Source organism: Protopterus annectens, chromosome 2.part1 (assembly GCF_019279795.1).
Source record: "Protopterus annectens isolate FY-2018-M chromosome 2.part1, PAN1.0, whole genome shotgun sequence".
Classification (NCBI taxonomy): Eukaryota; Metazoa; Chordata; order Ceratodontiformes; family Protopteridae; genus Protopterus; species Protopterus annectens.
In genome coordinates, this window is record NC_056729.1 from 301540982 (window position 1) to 301560630 (window position 19649).

At 36.4% G+C, this 19649-nt stretch overlaps 1 protein-coding gene across 1 annotated transcript in view; it reads right to left on the reverse strand.

Moving 5' to 3' along the window:
* Window positions 1-19649, reverse strand: part of TBC1D1 (TBC1 domain family member 1) — a 2608647-nt gene that overhangs the window by 2369636 nt on the left and 219362 nt on the right. The window lies entirely within an intron of this gene.

Genomic DNA, 19649 nt, shown 5'->3' on the forward strand with positions numbered 1-19649 from the left:
CCCTCTTACCTATTGTCTGTATCCCTAATTGCAGTCATCCCTATCAACAGGATCTCCTTTATCCATTCCGGTGTTGGCTTAGTTCTTAGAATACTTTCTGCTACTTTATGAATATAATATTCTGTATGACTATTGTTACTTTCCTTAAAGGTCTGCATCCAAAATCCCAGTCTCTCCTTGTTTCTTGACCCCCCCCCCATTTCATCATTGTCTCTTTCCACTTTGAATTATAGTTTTCTGCACAGGAGCCTTAACTGCATTGCTCTGAAATACCCCTTCAAATTGGGAAATCCCAATCTACCCTGTTCTACTGGAGGGATACGCTTATCCCACCTGACTCCTGCCATCTTCCCCTCCAAGATAAAATCCTTAAGCTCTATATTAATTGCTATCCTCAACTTCTCCTCTGGTTGATAAAAATATGTCTGACCTGTGTATACGGCTAAAGGGACTAAGAACATTTTAAATGCTTGTATTTTTCTGTCGATATCCATATAACAGAGCTTCCATTTTTATCTTTTGTTTAGTCTCTTCTCACATATCTTTAGCTGCCACATCGGAATAATTTTGAATCCATATTCTTAAATACTTCATTTATCATGTCCCCGTAAGTATGGATATTGCTTAACCAATTAGTTTGTGGGTACATAATTTACCACTATTGCCTTTGTTTTAGCTTCATTAGTTTTGTATCCCAAAAAGATTTGAAATTGCTCAGTATGATCCACAGCACTGTAATATCCCTTTCTGGTTTTATCAGGTATAAAATAATGTCATCTGCAAATACAGCCAGCTTTTTTTTGACTACCATACCAATTACATCCTTGAATTTCTGAGTCTCTTACTTTCTTTGCTAACGGTCCTCAATATGATGCAAATAACAAAGGGGAAAGAAGCACCCCTGCCTGGTTCCTCTGCTCACGCACAGATTATTACAGAGGACCCCACCCACTTTAATTTTTGCCTCTGATCTCTCATATATCATCCGAATTAACCTTATAATTTTATCAGGGAATGCAAATGCTTCCGTTGCTCTTCTCATAAAGTCCCAGCTTACTCTGTCAAATGCTTTCTCTGCATCAAGACCCACCAACAACAATGGTATTTTCTTACATTCGGCTTCCCTCTAGATCATCGGTGTTCTGCTAATGTTGAAAAATGTTTGCCTCCCCTCCAAAAAAATACATTGATCCATATCTATCAATTTCAGCATCACTTTTTTCATTATTTTAGCCATTATAAACATAAACACTTTATAATCATTGTTTACTATTGAAATGAGCCTGTATGAAGCTGGATCTGATGGATCTTTACCCTCTTTAGGTATTACAGCTACCATCGCTTTCTTCCAGGATGTTTCTCTTCTTAAAATACTGTTAAAACAAAACTTAAAGATCTTTTTTCCCTCCTAGCTTTCCTGTAGATTGGTTATACATCACCATTTTTATCTCATCTCTTCCTATCCTAACTGTTAGCAATTGAGCCTCTTCTAGCTCTAACCTTGGCATATTTAATTCTTCCATAAACATTTCCATTTGTACTTTTTCTTGACTTCCATAGTTCTCGCTTTATACAGAATTTCTTAGAAATTAATACTTCTACAGGATCGACTGTTATCTTCCTTGTTAAAGGCTCCCTAGGTCTGCTAACAGCCCTTTCTGCTTTCTGTTGCCAGAGTCGTTGTGCAAAAGGTTTTTGTGCTCTAGATTTATTATCAAAAACAGCTGCTTAACATCAATCTTTCTAAACTCATGCATATTACTGAGGTAATCCCTTATTTTCTGTTTAGCATTCTGCAGTTGCACCTCTTCTTGTTCTGTGAGGATCCCCCTGTTTTGCAATACTTTAACATGTCAGTCCCTCTAAATAATTATTGATACTGCTTAACCATATCTCCCTTTCTTGTATTTCCACCCTATTTTTAAACTCCACTTTAATTTTATCCCACTCCCTAGTTATATTTTCAGAAGAAATTTCTATCTTCTCTAATAGCTCCCAAATAATTTCCACTGCCCAGTCCTTAAATTCCTATTTTTTCAACAGATAGGTGGGAAAGTGCCATGCCTCATTTTTATTTAATTACCCTGTGTTTTCTTTTAGTTATTACTGGAGCATGACATGAAATAGTTACTAGGTATATATCAAGACCTTCAATTAAATGCACATGCTCCTGTGAAATGTAAATTCTGTCTAACCTAGTCCAGGTTTTGTATCTAGAGGAATAATATGTAAATTCACTCTGAACTCCTAGTACTGAACTCATCTTCTATGGCAAATATTTTCACAAACTTCATTAAAAATCTACCCGACTTTGTTATATTTTCCTTTCTGGGCCCCACAGACACATCTTCACTATTGCAAATCAAATTTCAGTCCCCACCAGTAATATTCCTTGTTGAAAGCTTATTATTTCTTCCATAATTTTCTTAAGCTGTATTACAGCAGATTTCAGTGGAATACAAACACATGCCAGCATAATTCTCTTTCCTTACAAGCAGCCCCTTAGTACTACAGATCTACCATTATTGTCTTTTAACCCTCTTCTATTACTATTGAAGTTCCTCTTGCAATTAATACACGTATCCCTCTCTTCCTTTGCCACAGGTATTCTACTGAATAACCATCCTGAAAACCATTCTTTATCAAATTCACATCCTGACTTCTTTCCAAGTGTGTATCATGTTTCAGAGCTATTTGCACTCTACATTTTTAATACAGTTCACTACTCTTTTTTTTTTGTATTTATCTGTGAGACCACTAACATTTAAATACATTACAGCATGCATCATATTCTTCAGAGATTATTATTGCCACCTTTTATGTATAAAATATTTTGTGTTAAATGTCTAGTTTCAGCTTTTGTGTTACATGCTTGTACTGTTTGGCAGGTTAATATTTTATACAGTTGTTTCTTGTCATCTCCATTTGAGTCTATGTTACATCTTATAGAACTTTTTGTTTTATTGAAAACCCCCAAACCAAAATAAACACACACCCAATACCCCCCTAAAATCTATTAACTTAATAATAACACACAAAAATTTGTACATCTTCAAATATTTAAGTTTTATCCTCCTAATAGGAACAAATGCTCCAAACTGACAGCCACACACACATACTCAAACTAATCTAAAAGAAAGGCTATCCATGCTAAGACTCATGGTATAGCCTGTGGTTCTATTAAGTGCTGTCTGGTTTTGTCTTATTATAGCTCCCTCAACTGGGAAAACATATAAATGTTTTCAGAAAATATTTTCTCCAAGCCATTTCTGTTTATCAGATTGTCTGCTAGAGACATGAGAACTAGACAAAACTTTTACTAGAAAAAAAAGCCTTATAATATTCAATATTTTTCATTAATATTCTTTTTTTATTTACTTACATTCTCTTAAAACCTGTTACTAGATTAAGCTAATGACCTTATCCCAGTCATTCTCCTATGCAAGAATAAGAAAAAGTGCTCTAATTTTTCTTTTGCCATGCTCTTTTAACCAGATTCTTTTTACATTGCAGTGCCTACATTTCTTAAAACTGAACACAGAGGAAGTGAGAACTCGGGAGTAAGGAAAAAAATACGAACTTATATACACTAGTATCCCCATTACACTTAAAAATAACTGAAAAAAAAACTTTATAACATGTAAAGGAGATCATTCACCATTTCAACAATACTATTAAGAAAAAAATGTTTTACTTACGGTTAACTTTCTCCCTCTCCTGAGTATTTTTTCCAAACATTAATGACATGAAGTAGGGCATATGCTTTAGAGTCCCCTAAAAGTTTAACAAAGTCTAAAAAAGTCCAATATTTCCCAATTTTCTTGCTCTGTCATGTTTCACAAATATAATTATTGCTCTGTAATCCCACATTTGTCAATTTCCAAGTTGCTGATTTTATTCTCCAAATGTTAATGATATGCCTGGTGTACAACGATTGTTGATTGTGCAGGACGATGCATTACAGTTTAACTATTCTGCTGTTTTAGTTTTCTGTCACTATTTTTGCTGCAGAAATACCACTGCTTGTTGCAAAAGGCATGGATAACATCTTTGTTTAAATATCTAGCATCTGTACATATTGATATATTTTAACAAAGGTGCAAGTCATTTTTGCTATTAAAGTATCACTTTGTAATAAGGTTTACTAATCAGTATTCGCTTATGGAATCACTTTACACTGCATTTTTAATGTCTGATGTCAAATTTACGTTGCTGTTTGAATGAACATTGTTATATGTGGTATCTTTCTAGTAGTCTCTTTCCATTTCTATTATACTGCTAGATATTCTAAGTAACCCCTTGTGTCCTCCTTTTCCTTACCAGCCATAAGTGGCATATTCACAAACCCATAGTGATAACTGTTTATTCTCCACTCTTAAATATCTATGTAGTTTCACAATGATGGGGTCCCTCTCACCTAACTCACTTCTCCTTTCTCCCTTCCTTTCTTTTTCCTAGGTTGTAAAGCCTTGGTGAGAAAACAGAATACAAGCTCCATTCCTGTAATGCTCGAAGCTTAGACATTCCTCAACAAATGGATACTATGGTTCTGCAATAGCCCATTACTTAATGTATGTTATACACTTAGATATTTAACTGCACTACATCTGATATTTTAAAGGTTTCCTGCACATCAATGATGCATACTTCTATGGCATTCCCACCCCCTCTTGTTCATTTCTGCCTCTACTTATTTGTTATAATCCACCTTTTATTTTCTACACTTTTTATCTACCATCCTGACTTTTGTTTTTTCACTGAAACTTAGTCTAGTCCCAAATATAGTGGTTTGTTCTTTCATCCATAGGCACTTATTGTACTTATATTGCTCTCATTTCAGTTTATATAACTTACTGCTATGCTCCTTACCTTAACTCCCTCTAACTTTACTGGCTTTCTAATTTCATCTCTGTGTTTATTAAGCATATTCTATACATTATTTGTGTCTAGTACCTTGAATCCCTTCTCTTTAAAACATCACCTTCACACAGTTTTCTTCACAACTAATTGCATAAGTAAAGCACTTACTCTAACTACCATTACTTACTGCTTGATTGATTGTGGTTCAGCCTGCTCCATTCGCCTCACTCTGCTCCCCTACCCCCCAATTCCCACCCATCCCAGTACATCTAAACATATCTGAAATTAAACCACTCCCATCAATTACCATTAACCAATAAAAACTCACTACCACACTATCCACACCCGTATCTAACCAACCTATTATCCACACACTCATATACTACATATGTAACCCCACCTACCACCTCCCTATAACAAATCAAGTTGTAACTAGATGCCTAAAGTATCTTTGCAAAATTAGCATAACCAACTACTTACTAAAACCATTGCCACCCTCCCTTCCAAAGCAACCAAAACTTTACACTCATCCAAACACCCAAAATGTTGTACCGTCACATAATTCAATCCTACTTCTTATTTTAGCCTCACACCTAACTTCTTATCACAATCAGCTATGCACCCTTTTTACCAACCATTTCATATTATGACCCACACCAAATAAAATCAATAAACACTGTAAAAGCCCCATACCTCTATAGCACAACCTATACAGAACACTTTACATATAGGTACGTGTATAAAGCCTCCATATCTCAAATTATACAAAAATATGAAAAACTGAAGATAATTATCTCAAACTCACTCTTGTACCTACTAACACATCTTAACCTCAATGGAGAAGTTCACCCTAATCCAGGCCCCAAAGTCAATAGACAAGAACTTCATAACCCACTATTTCTCTGGACTGCAATGTCACAAATACTCAACCTACAGGAGCTAGCCTAGTACTCTTTAATATGAACCTCAGAGGCTTAGCCAATATGATCAATGAATTTCATGCATGCTTGTCATACTACTCCCCAGATATAGCAACTCTAACAAAAACCTGGCTGAAACTTGAAATAAACAAAAATGAAATTCTACCACTAGATCATAGCATGCACAGACTAGATGGAATTAACAAACGTGGAGGTAGAATAGCTATCAGTTATAAAAAATAATCTCAATTTGCAACTTCCAGAACCAACCACACCAAAATTTAAAAACACTGAGATTTTATCTACTAAACATGAATTAAACTCTTAAGAAATATCTAACCATTACAGTAATGTATATTCCCCCTGGTAAAAACCTCTCTAAAATAGAGGAGTTTCTCCACTGGGCATACCAAACATTTTCTCAGTAAACTATCATAATGGGTGACTAACACTGATTGGACTGCTTGTACCTCAGAAAACCCCCATGAATTCATAAACCTAAACAGTTTCACCCAACTAATAGAAACTGTAATCAGAATTGACAAATTAACCAAAAGTCAATCAATTCTTGACTGGATTTTAACTAACCTACATACACTCGTCACCAGGTTGCATCCCAGATAGCATCAGTGACCACCTGCCTACCTAATCAGATAACGCCTTAACCACATTAGAAATATTAGCTGCCGACTAATCTGCAACAAAAAAGGCTTCAATACCCACTCCTTCATCTCTAACTTGCAATTCTGTAACCAGTCTCCTGTTAGAACACTACCTAGATAATGATGTAGAATACTTTAATAACACCTTCTTATACACATTAAATAAACAGCCACCATGTAGAACCATAAGAGTAAAATTACATTATGCCCCCTAACTAAAGATACCAGACAATTACTACAACTTAGCAATAAAGCATGGGCACAAATGCATAACAACAAAACTCAAGTCAATCAAGAAAACTATTGACAACTTGAGAAAGAAAACCAAAGTCCAGATCAAACCGACAAAAAATACTATAATAAAATTCAACTAAAACACCAAAATAACCTACAAACATTCTGGTCCACTATTAAAGAAATTCACCCAACCCGGCCAAACTATCACACCCACCCCAACAACTACGAGCCAAAGCACAGCTACATAATTCAACACTTATTTTGTTAATTCTATACAATCGCTTTACCAAAAACAGCAACAATGATCCACTAACTATCCCTATAGCATCCAATAAAGCCTCCGATACCTTCTCCTTCAAACTCAAACTAATACCATAAAAAATACTCAATAAACGTAAACCTAAACTTGCATCTAGTGCAGTCTCCTATCCAATTTCCATTCTTACTAACGACTCCGTCACAGAACAATAAATTCCCAAAATCTGTAAAATATATATCATCCCTATACATAAAGGAGGGAACTCTACTGAACTCTCTAACTACAGACCAACTGCTATCTTTTCTAATATTTTGGCTAGGGGAGATAAATGTATTCACACCCAACTTCTGAGCTCTCTCTTACCTAATAACTTCCTTTCAAATAAACAGGTTTTGCTTCAGTCATATCATATTACCATAACTGCCCTTCTGAGTTTTACAAATACAATCAACCAACACATAAATGAAGATAAAATAGAAGCATCCATTTTCCTAGATCTTTCTAAAGCTTTTGACACTGTCTACCACCAGAAACTCCTTAAACTATCCACTTTAAAACTTAGTCACTCATCCCTTACATGGTTCCATAGCTACTTATCTGTCTGTCAACAAGTTGTCAAATGGCACCAATATCTCTCTACCCTCCTCCCGGTCACCATGAGAGTTCCCCAGGGCTCAATTTTAGGTCCTTTACTTTTCTGCATTTTTGCCAATAAACTCCACACTGCCACCTGCCATGCCTCTATAATTCTATGTGCAGACAACTCTACACTCATCTGTGCTGCATCCAATCTACCACAACTTGAAGAAATGACACAGCTGTCATTCTCAGCTGTGGAATCCTGCCTCTTAAATTCCCAACTAATTCTCAACCCCCACAAAAAATAAACTAATGTTAACAGAAACTGCAACCAGACCCAATAAACCTTTACAATGTTCATCCTCTTTCCAAAGCCATGCCTCAGGCAATACAATAATTGCCACAGCAATCAAGCAAAACTGCTAGGTGCACTAATTGATCAACTGAAAATTGATAAACATCTGGCACAAATTATCAAAAAGATGCACATAAAGCTAGGGACACTATACAGACTCAAATCTTACCTCACCAACACTGCAAGGCAGTCACTTGCTAGAACCCATCTGCTCTCCACCCTCCTGTATGCTTCCCCAAATTTTATCAACCTTAAGAAAGTCTTAGCAAAACTAGAAGCTTGCTACAACAAGACAGCCAAACTTGCAACAAATTCTCCACTCAAAACCCATCACTGCTTTGCACTACATCAAATTAAATGGCTAGAATTACCGACCACTTAACTTATACTCAGCTTATCACTGCCGGTAGAATTTTACAACAACCAGATAAATGTCCAGCACTCCAAAACCTTCTCCAACCATATTCCAATAAATGGGTTCTCCGCTTCACTAATAAATTGTTGCTACAAGTCTACAAATCTAACAATTGTATTGGTGACTCTCTCTCTACTCTATGTCTCCAAAATATGGAACATTATCACTCAAACAGTATATAACCTCACAGATTTCAAAAAAACTACTAAAATATAATTTAAACATCTGGCTCAGTCCATGCTCTAGTCCTAGCTAATTCCATTCCCCCTTTCTCTTGGCCATGTACACCTAATATCCTCCTGCTTATTGCCCTCTTACACCAAATGACTGCCCATTACTGTCACTCTTAATAGAACTCAATTCTTATCACTTTTCTCCTTTGGCCCCACAGCATGGCCATATTTTATTCATCCTTTGTCCTCCTAATGTACATTAAGCATTCTCTACCTTGTAACTTACTCTTCTTAGTATTCCCTATTTTTCTTCTCTATTTTCTCTCCACCTAACTCCTAATTTCTCCCTCTCTACTCCCCCTTCATTAGACTAACTTGTTCTCCCTCCTGTCTTGTATAGTTACACCTCTACCCTATACTATGCCATAACCCTACATTCCCTCGTGCTTTCTCTACAGAACTATCTTACACCTTTTCTGTTCATAACACCTAACTTCCTTCACTTTTCCTATCTTCTGTAATCCCTTACTCTCGTCACTCTGCCCTATTATAAAAGTTTTAAACTAGCACACCTTCAAAACATCACTCATGTTCCTATACAGTAACACTATCTTTTCTGTGTAATTTCTTTGTCCACCATCTTTGAATAATGTTCACACTAAAAATGACGGGTTTACTATTATAATGTCGAGTGTGCCTTGTGTGACAGTGAAATGTGCGAGCATCAAAATAGAGAAATACCGGCTGAAAATGTTTTGAATATTGAATCTGGAACAGTGACTGCATCATGGTATTCGGCAGATTGAGCTCGACATTATAAGTGCTGACGTAATACGTACCATGAATGTATTTGCATTGTATGGCATTTGTGTTGTAATTGTAGCACTTGTTATTGTAGCACTTTTATTAGGGAAAGTTTGATACAGTAAGTCCGGAGAGGTTTTTTCATTGCTACAGTAACTGGTTACTTCAGTTTTTTAAGGAGGGGATATGACGTGGAACATAAACATGCACATGCTGGAATGGAAACCTTCACGAAATCTGTAATTATACAGCTGTCATGAATGTTTTCAGATTCATGTATGCGCACATTTGGTGGTCATGGTGTCACTATTGGTGAAGGCATTACATTCACTTCGGTCGACTAATTCGCACTGAATTTGCACCACAGGGTTTTTCGACATTTGAAGCTCATTAATATGTTTAACATCAGCATTTGAAATTGTAGAAGTGATAGCTTTATGTTCTGAGCGTCAACATTATAATAGTAAACCAAAATTATGATGTAAAATAGTTTGTTCTTTATCCTTTATGTTCTTTTCAATGTACGCATAAAGTGAGTGTGTTGCTAAAAATGTCTTTACTCTGATACCTATGAAATGTCCTTCATTGCTGTTTAACATTGTATGTATCTATGTAAGAAATGTATGTACTATTGTCTTTGGAGATTTTTCTCCCCAGGCCTCTGCAGCAAATGGGCTAACACAACATCAGACCTTCCCAGTAAACAAATGTGAAATAAATAAATAAAATATGCTTTAGAATCTCCAAGTTTAAAAAAGTCCAAGAAAGCCCATTATTTACAGATTTTCTTGTTCTGTTCCTGCTCATCTCCATGTCACAAATCCTGTCTCTGCTTTATTTCCAATGTCCTCTCAATTCTTCTAGTTGACTCTTGTGTTTTTTTACCTTCTCTCAAGCATTTTTTGTTGAAATGTTGGAAAAGGTTTCACTGGCACAATCTCTCTGTGGCCTTTATTACCAGAAAAAGAAGAAGCAGCAGAATTGCCTTCTGTTTCACAGCTCACTTTTTGTTGGACAAACTTTTCTATTTCCTCCTTAGCATCCACTTCAGCAAAAAAAGATTTTGTCCCTCTAGGGAAAAATACTTTGAAAATAGCTTGGTACAGCAGTTTGAATCTCATGCCTGCTTCTTAACATTCCATGAATAATGGAATAAATTTACTCATCTTCTGCCTGGTGTACAATAAGTAGTCATTCTCCATAAACACTCTGCTCTCTCCCATTTTTAGCACTTTTTTCCTTCTGCCACAGTTTTTTTCAGAATCAACTCTTTCTGCTGGCAAGACTGCATCTTTACTATTAAATGGCTAGACTGCTTTCTCAAAGCCAGGTTTGGAGCATGCATGCAATGTGCCCTTTCAATAAACAACTCCTGTTGTAGAAAATCAGTCCAGTTGCTTACTTGTGCTTTCATAAAATTAATACAGTCTGTTACTTTCAGCTTCTTGGGTACAGCAGAAAATCTCAGGTTTTCCCTACATGCTCTGTCCTCTAATTCTATTATATTTTGAAACATCTCTTCTTGTACAGTCTTATTCAGGCAGCCTTTTCTTCATTTCAGCCTCTGAGTTTTGTGTTTTTTTTCACCTTATCTGAATATCTGCTTAAAGGTTCATCCATTTTTCCAGCCTTTTATTGTTGAGTTGATATACTCAATCAGTATTTCATTTATGTTAGTCAGGTCTGTATACAATTGCCTTATACTTTCGTCTAGGTTACTGGAAGTCATGTCTGGAGCTTGCACTGCTTTTTTTGCTGAACATCTACAGTACTTTTCCTAGTCAGTATTTTGTTTTTGTCGCCTTTTGTAGCCAATTTTCTTATAGGTTCATAGGTGTGTACTAGGCTAATGGCCCTGGAGCCTTTACAAGCCTAGCCCACAAAAGTGCCTTGGCATTTTGCTGCCTGATGTTAGTTCCCAGTGCCTCTGTCAAGTAGAGCTACTGAAGTGATCCCCGGGGTGAACTTTCTACTTCCCAGCTGCATTTCTTTCTTCTTGGCATCCAGGCAGTGTACTTACAGTGACTGACATTTACCCAGAAATCTAGATCCACTGGCTTTCTCTGCCAAGTTTCTGTGTTCACACTGAAAGACCTACAATTAAGCTGTTACTCAATGTGCAACCATCTTGGAAGTTGACATTAGGACAGTTTGGATGAAAAGAGTAGTAAAAAATTCTTTAATCTTGTTTGAGTGACAGTTTGAAAGATTTAACTGAAAATCAAGACATCAGAATAATGAAAGCGGACAAGGGAGAGGGGATCAATGGTGACTGTTAACAAAAAGGATTATATCAAGGATATGCAGTACCTGTTGGAGGTCTCTATACTTTATGAAAAAATTTACCAGAGTGACATCAACAAAGCTATTCAAGGTTAAATGACAACTTAATGGAAGTGGTGATATCAGAAAATATGTATTCATTTTTTATACACCAAAACAAAAAAGCAGGTAAGCTGTTCAGTGTTCCCAAAATGCATAAAAACAAGTCACGTCCACCCTACCTACCAACTATATCAGCAACAGCTTTTAAGTGAGAGGCGGTATCAAAATTTGTTGATAGGGCATTGCTTATGTTGGTTAAACAAATGTCATCCTTTATTAGAATTTTTTTTTTTTTTTGAAAGAAAATTAAGGACACAGACGTGGAAGGCGAAGATCTGTTAGGAACAGTGGATGCCCACTTACTGTATACAATACCACATGATGTTGGTTTGGAATGGATGGCCTTTATGTTAAAAAGAAGTAATGATTATTTGTTACGAGAAATAAAGTTTTTGATGGACTGTGCTCATTATGTTCTGTCAAACAATTTTTTCTTCTTTGAAGGTTTTCACCATCATCAAAAAGGGGGGTGACAATGGGTGCCACGATGGCCCCTAATCATGCAAATGTGCTGATAGCATATTGGGAAACTTACATTTTACCCCACATCAATGGCTATAAGTATGTATTTTTTAATTTTTGTTTATTAATTGATGATATATTTTTTATTTATAATGGGAGAACTACAGAATTGGAAGCATTTTTAATGAGATGAATATTAGTACTGAATGTTTAAAGTTTTTTAGTCATTACAAGAGGCCCCAAATTAGTTTTTTGGATGTTGAAATACATAAAAAAGACAAAGAAAACAGATTATATTCTGTTAACAGTTATAAAAATGCTTCTAGTAATTCCATTTTGCATTACTTCGGTATGTATTCCACAAACTTGAAGCACAATAATACTGTCAGTTTGTAATGTTAAAGTGTTTAACCACAGATACTGAATGTCTAGATAGCTTTTCAACAGCATCACACAATAGATTTTTACACAGAGGATATCCACACAACATTATTATGAAGATTACAGAACAACAAGGTATGAACAAAGACAGAGTCCAACATAGCTATCAAGATTGGTCTCTTTCCATGCCCTAGTTTTTTTTTTCTTTGGATAGCAGAGCTATTAAGAAGGTAATACAAAATAACTGGAGAATATTGGGTGCTAATGAAGATGTCAAAAAGGTAGTGGGAGATGAACCAGTTTTATTAACAAAAAGGGTCAAAACATTAAATCATTACTGGAAAGGGGAGGAAAGAAGTATAAATACAAGATGAGGATGACTTTTAGATGTTATAATTGTTCTATGTGTCAGTATATGTCAGAAAGTCCACAATTTATAGACATTAGAACTGACAGGATTTATTTGACACCAAGTTTTTTCAATTGTGCTTCGAAGTCTGTAGTCCATTTAGCTAAGTGTTCCACTTGTGAGTCATTTTGCACCTGGAAAACCAATAGGAATTTAGAAAATGTGTTATGAACATCAGTATGGAGTTAAGACAAATAATCTGGACAACACTAAACATTCAGTTGAATGTGAGAATTAAAAAAAAAATGTTTTCTGTTATTGATCATGTTCCCAGTAATTTCAACAGTGATACAGAGGGTGAGTTGGAATACAAGGAATTAAACTGGCAAATTTTGTATTATGCTTATAACACACCAGGTTGAACAGTAATGTAAATTATAAGGTAGTTCTTAATAAAAAGCAGTAGGTTAATAAATGTAACTATATGAATTTACATGTACTTATTTATTTTTTTATTTATTTAACATTTGTTAACTGGGAAAGTCAGACTTGGAACAAAGCCAATTTTCAGAGGAGGCCCAGGGAGAAACACTCCAGAAGCATGTCTCTGTAACATGGGAAGAAACCAGAGCACCTGGAGAAAACCCACACGAATGCAGGGAGGACATGCAGGCTCCACACAGAAGGCACCCCAGCTGGGAATCGAACCGGAGAACCTCTTGCTGTGAGGCAACAATGCTACCACTGCACCATTTTTTTATTTGCTTTACAAGTTGTTTGAATTATTCCTAGATTAATTTTAGATGCATTTATTTACTTTTTTTATTAACTTGTTTTGAAGTTATGTGACTTAGGGGCATGTTTGTAATTAGTATCATTAAATTAATTGTTCTGATAATGACCCTAGAGATCAAAAGTGCTTAACCATTAAAAGATTTTAGCATTTAGTATCTTTTTGCTTTGTTGTTTAGTATTACCATTTCGCTCAAGAGATTTTAGTCTTTTTTTGTCATTGAAATATTGCTTTGCAAGAAAAAAAAGTGGCAGAAAAAGAATGGACTTTTGTTGGCTTTGTTAAATGTTAAGGGTGGTCTGTAAAGCATATATCATTCTTTACATCATTAATGTATGAAGGACACTAAATGTGAAAAAAAGGAACTGGAAGCACAACAAATTTTGTTCTTATTAGTATTTCTGTAAAACATTTCATGACAAACTGCATGATATATATATATATATATATATATATATATATATATAGTAAAGCAGTTTTGTGTAATGTGTAGTCAGGGGTATTTTAAATGTGGGGGAGTATTTTCAGTGACTGTTGTACATGCTAAATACATTAAAGTACACAAGTGATTTTTTAATTGTAAGAAATACAGACTTTACAGTACAATAAGAGAAGAACGGCTGAACAAAAGCAAGCTTAATGTTAATATGTTATGATCCCAGACTGCTGGAGTGGGGATGGGCTGTAAAAGTGCAGTGATTATATTACATGCATAATTAAGATATTTTCCCTTATTTTTATAAGATTGGAGGTCTAGATTAATTACATTCATTTAGGCTATAAACAACTGTTTTTTGTAAGCAAGTAGGCTTTAATAATAAGACAAACATGATGAAAGCCACGAACAATGCTAAGTTTCTTACATCTGCAAAGATATTGGCTTATTTTTTCCATTAGCAAATGTTCAGTGGGAGTCAAGAAGTCTTGAGCTTAGGGTAGCTGTATATTCTATTCCAAATAAAATTGACAAAGATTCATTGCCCAGTACATTTCCATTTCGACCAGATATCTGTAGGCATAAGCAATTAATATTGAGAGTTCTGAGCATTTTTTTTTTGTTGAAGGAAAAGCAATATTTAAAGATACAATACCAAGCAGTTCAGTGAAAAATAAACTTTAAAATTATGGCAAATGAATAATTGATAGTAGCCTCCCTAGCTGCTTTAACATTTTACTGCATTTAATGGAACAGTGTACAATTCAAAGAAAGCCTGTGCACTTTTTCTTAGTGCTGAAGGTTAATGTTCTCCAAACGCATACATGTTGTTTTTCATATATGGGAAGGGAACAGAGACAAGAAAAGAACAGACAGCAATCAGTATAAATGGTAACAAAGTATACAGCATGCACTTTAGCAACGGTAACCTTAATTTTAAATTAGGTAATGCCTGTGGGTGTAGATGTCAATTTGGGACAGTTCCTATCTGGAGGGTTAAACTTCATTTTTTGAATTTGTACATTGTTTTGTGTGTTTGCTTTCAGTTAAAAGAGGATGGGGTGTTTTGAAAATGTGTTTAGTTTTTGGAGAGTTTTCATTACAACAAAATGTCTTGCTAAATGTGATATAGGTTCAGATGGAGATGAAAAGAAACAACTGTATAAAGGATCAGACTGCCAAACAGTGTGTGCATGTAACGCAAAAGTTAGAACAGAAATTTTAAAAACTGCTATATAGAGTAAGTGTGAACAGTAGCTTTTTATCATAATGACTATAACATCCATAATATCTTAGAACGCAAAAGACCATACAAGTATACACAAAAAAGAAAGAATATTGAATCATATTAAGAAATGCAGAGTACAAAAAAGCAATGCTGCAGGAAACACATTTGGAAAGCAATGAACATGTAAATTTGACAAAGAAATGATTTCAGGATGGATATTCAGCAGAATATCAGGGAGAGAGGGAAAGGGAATAATTATACTAACTGCTACAGGGGCTACAATAGTGACAGAAGAGGAAGAAAAAAGATAACAATAGTAGATTTTTGGTTGTAACGGGCTACTGACAAGGGAGGAGAATTACACTGGCATATACTTATATTCCACCAAAAACTACTATTATGAAGCTTAAGAAAATTTGGGGAGAAATAATGAGCTTTCAGCATGGAATATTACTTATAGTTGGGGAATGGAACTTGAGTTGCAATAGAGAGGATGTACTGAGGGGACCTAAGAAGGGAAATATAACAAAAGAGGGTAATAAAGAAATTTATGAAAATATTTGGTATGAAAGATGTGAATTCAGCAGCAGGAACTTGGACAGAAATTAATATATTAAACTAAATAGAAATTATATTTCACAGGAATATCTGCATTTAACTGAAAGCTTCAACACACATCCAATGCCCATTTCAGACCACGTACCAATAAAATTAAGAAGTAAAAATGAGACAAAGGGATTTATACGGGAGGAGCATTAGGATAATCATTTTTTTTTTTATTGACTGCCTTGGTCCATAAGGGACATGGGGCCAGACTGGAGATAAATTTATGATTTCCCATCCAAGATTTCATTTGAATAGGGTCAGGGATGAACTGTGTTTTACATGGATAGGGAGCTTATTCCAGAGTGTGGGGATCCTTCGAGACACATATCTGTCTCTCCAGCAGATTGTGTTTATGTCTCAAGCAAAGTTCGGATTAATAGACCTAGTCTTTCTGGTGCTGTTTATTTTGCACAAGTGCAACAGATCCACCACGCTGGGTCTGAGGAAGTTCTATAAGCCAGGCAGATTTCCCCTCTCAGCAGCATGTAGGACACTGAATACAGAGAAACAGCTTTTAGGCAATCAGTGTAGGACAGGCTATTCATGCCTTGAATTCTTCAGGTGAGAAACCTTTGCGGGCATTCCAACTGTTCCAAGCATCTGGCTAGGTACATGCCAAAGGGGGCATTGTAATCAACGACAGGTCTGATAATGGTTAAGTAGAGTGGTACTATAGTTTCCTTGGACGAGGATGTCATACCCTTACCTATAAGTTGGGCAATATAGAATGATAAAGGTATGTGTTGGGTTGCTGTCTACATATGTTCACAGATCCCTTACTACTGGATTGACTCTAAGGGGATGTTTAATCACTGGAGTAATTAACTTGGGTTAACAGTTTCCCAAAGGGCATTATACTGCATTTTTTGGCAATGGGTTTTAGGTCATAGCTTTGGCATTGGTCATTTGTTTTTGTTAAACTCTCTTGCAAAATGTTGGTGTCTTGGGAGGAATCTAACAGCTCCTAATTTACGGTCATCTGTGAAACTGGTGAGTCAGAGGCCTTGAATGTCAGCCTTGACTTCTGAGAAGTAGATTCCAAACAGCAGTGGTCCCAGCACAGAGCGCTGGGGTATTCCACTGATTAACTGTCTCTTGCTGGAGGTGGTCTCACCAATCCTGACTTCTTGTATACTGTCTGTGAAACAGCTGGCAATCCAGTGACTTATGTAGGGATTTGTGCCTAACTCAAGGAGTTTGTCTACAATGCCTGAGTAGGGCATTGTTTCAAATGCCTTGGCCAGGTCATAATACGCAGTATGCACTTTTACCCTCATCCACTGCCTTAGCGACCCTCTCAAAGAAGTCTACAAGGTTAAGTAGGCATGACCTTCCCTTAACATAGCCAAACTGGGATGGGCCCAGTGACTGTAGTTTGCCATTGTCTTTGTTTATCATTTCCATGATAATTCATTCCATGACTATGCATATTAGGTTTGTTCCCTGGGTCAGTTCCTGGCCCACCCTTGTGAATGGGAATAAATGTTGCAATCCTCCATTCACTTGGAATGTATCCTTTTTCGACAAAAATGCTTCAAGTGGTCCTAATAGGTCTTGTTTTAAACTGTTTAGGACATACAGAGGTGGAGTTCTTTGCTTTAGTGAGTACTGTCAGCACCTGGTCCCTGCTAATAGATGGGAAGTATGTTGCAGGGGATTTCACCTGGAGGAGCTGGGGGTGGGGGTTGAGCTGAATTTATCTGTCAGCAGATTTGCTATGTCATCTTGATCGGTGAAAACAGTACTGTTCATTATCAGTTCAGCTGCTGTGTGTTACCTTTAAGGTTCCAGCTTTAGCTGAAAAAGGCTTTGTGACTGTCCTTAGCCTGTAATGCTGTTTTAAACCTCTTACTTTCCTGTTTAGATATGAGACAGCACTTGTCTTTAAGGGAGTTGCTCTTCCGGGCTTTGGCCATGAGTTTTTACTTTTATTATATAACTTGAATAGGTGAAAATACCTCCAGTGGATTTTGTTTTGAGTGTTTGTTTTGGGTTTACTTCTTGAAGGTAAAGTAGCCTCTATGCAGCCATTTACATATTTGCATAGGAAATAATTCTGCACAGGCAGCTGTGTTCACAGGGATAAAGGCAGCCTTAATTTTAAATAAACTGTCACTTAAAAAGATGCAGTTTGCCTTAGAATAGTTCCTAACTATTACTGGTTTAGCTGTTTTTTTCAGGGTTGATTTTTATTTCAGGAGACAGCGTTGTGATCCAACCTCACTAGTGAGGGCATGACACAGTGGGGGTGCAATGATCTTTCATGTGTCTGACTAACAGATCAAGTATGTTTGATCCTCTGGTTGCAGCGTGCACTCTCTGTTCCAGGGAGTTTGTGCTAATAAAGTCCAGGAACATAATGCCTGCAAGTTTGAGGCCGTGTAAGTTTCTCAGTCTATAGATGGGTAGTTAAAGTCACCTATGACTAGGGTGTTTGGTTCAATGGTGAGCACCTCTAGCAAGTTTTTGGAAGACACGTGACACTCTAGGAGCACAAATGGTGACATACAGCTAACCATGACATACTGAGGGACCTTATGTATGGTGACTTGCACATGGATGAGCTCACTGGTATCATCCTGTTTAACCAACATGGAGGTATTTTTGTTGCTAACACAGATCAAGACACCTCCACATTTGGCCTCATTCTATACTATGGTTGGTCTAAATGTCTGGAAGGCACAGTAGCTTTGCACTAGGCTGCCTGGAGACTTTTTCACTATGTTGGTAGTTTCAACTTTTGGCATTGCCTAAAAAAGAGCCTAAGGGGATAAAGTTTTAGCCAAATATCCAATAACCTGGGGGGATAGGTGCAGCTCATCCTTGGCAAAGCAGTATGGTCATTTGACCATGTCCTCCCATTCTGACAGATACTGGACCTCCCTGGGGTGACACCAGAAAATAAGCCAATTGTTAAAACCAATCATTTTATGTTCACACAGTGACATCATCCTTAGTGAAGGTAGAATGCTGCTCAATGCAAGGCTTGTACCTCTCTGTTCTCTGAGAGATCTAGTATGTCTCGTTTCATACAGTCCAGTAAGGTATGTCTCAGGTCATTTATATTCACACAAATGATAATAGAATCATATTGGCACCCGGACTAAATAAAGTCAGTTTTTTTCATGTAATGAATAGCTGGATAGTTTAAACCGGCGTTTGAAGACTATGATTTTGTTCTTAATCAGTTTATATTTGAACATTTAAGTGTTTCAGATCCATTTTACAATTTTTTGACACACAAGAGGGACTCCACACAAAGTGGGATAGGTGGTAAAGTAAGTAACTACCACCCACCTCTCCCTCCCCTCATGATGGCTTCTTGAGCTTAATAATATTTCATATTAGATATCAGAAATGTATGCTATTAATTAATATTAAAATAAAATAATATATTTGTTTATTAATTCATCTTGCAGGATTTGTTTAAATAACTCTCTTGGATATCTGGACTACTTTACTGATTAAAGCATTTATCTGCATACTGCAGTTAGTGCTGCAGCTGATGTCACCGTGATGTCACAAAATGGGTGTGGCATTGATGGGTGCAGTGACTTGAGTGCATGTTTGACATTGTGGATCCTAGCTCCAGACAGGGAACTAAACATTAGCTTCTCATTTTTCTAAGCTGATGAGGGGGGCATCTCTGTGTGTCACACAATGGAGTCCCAATTACAAGAATATTAGGTAAAGTACATGCTTGCCTTATGGGCTTTGGTCTTGGGGGAGCATTGGGTGTAGGCTT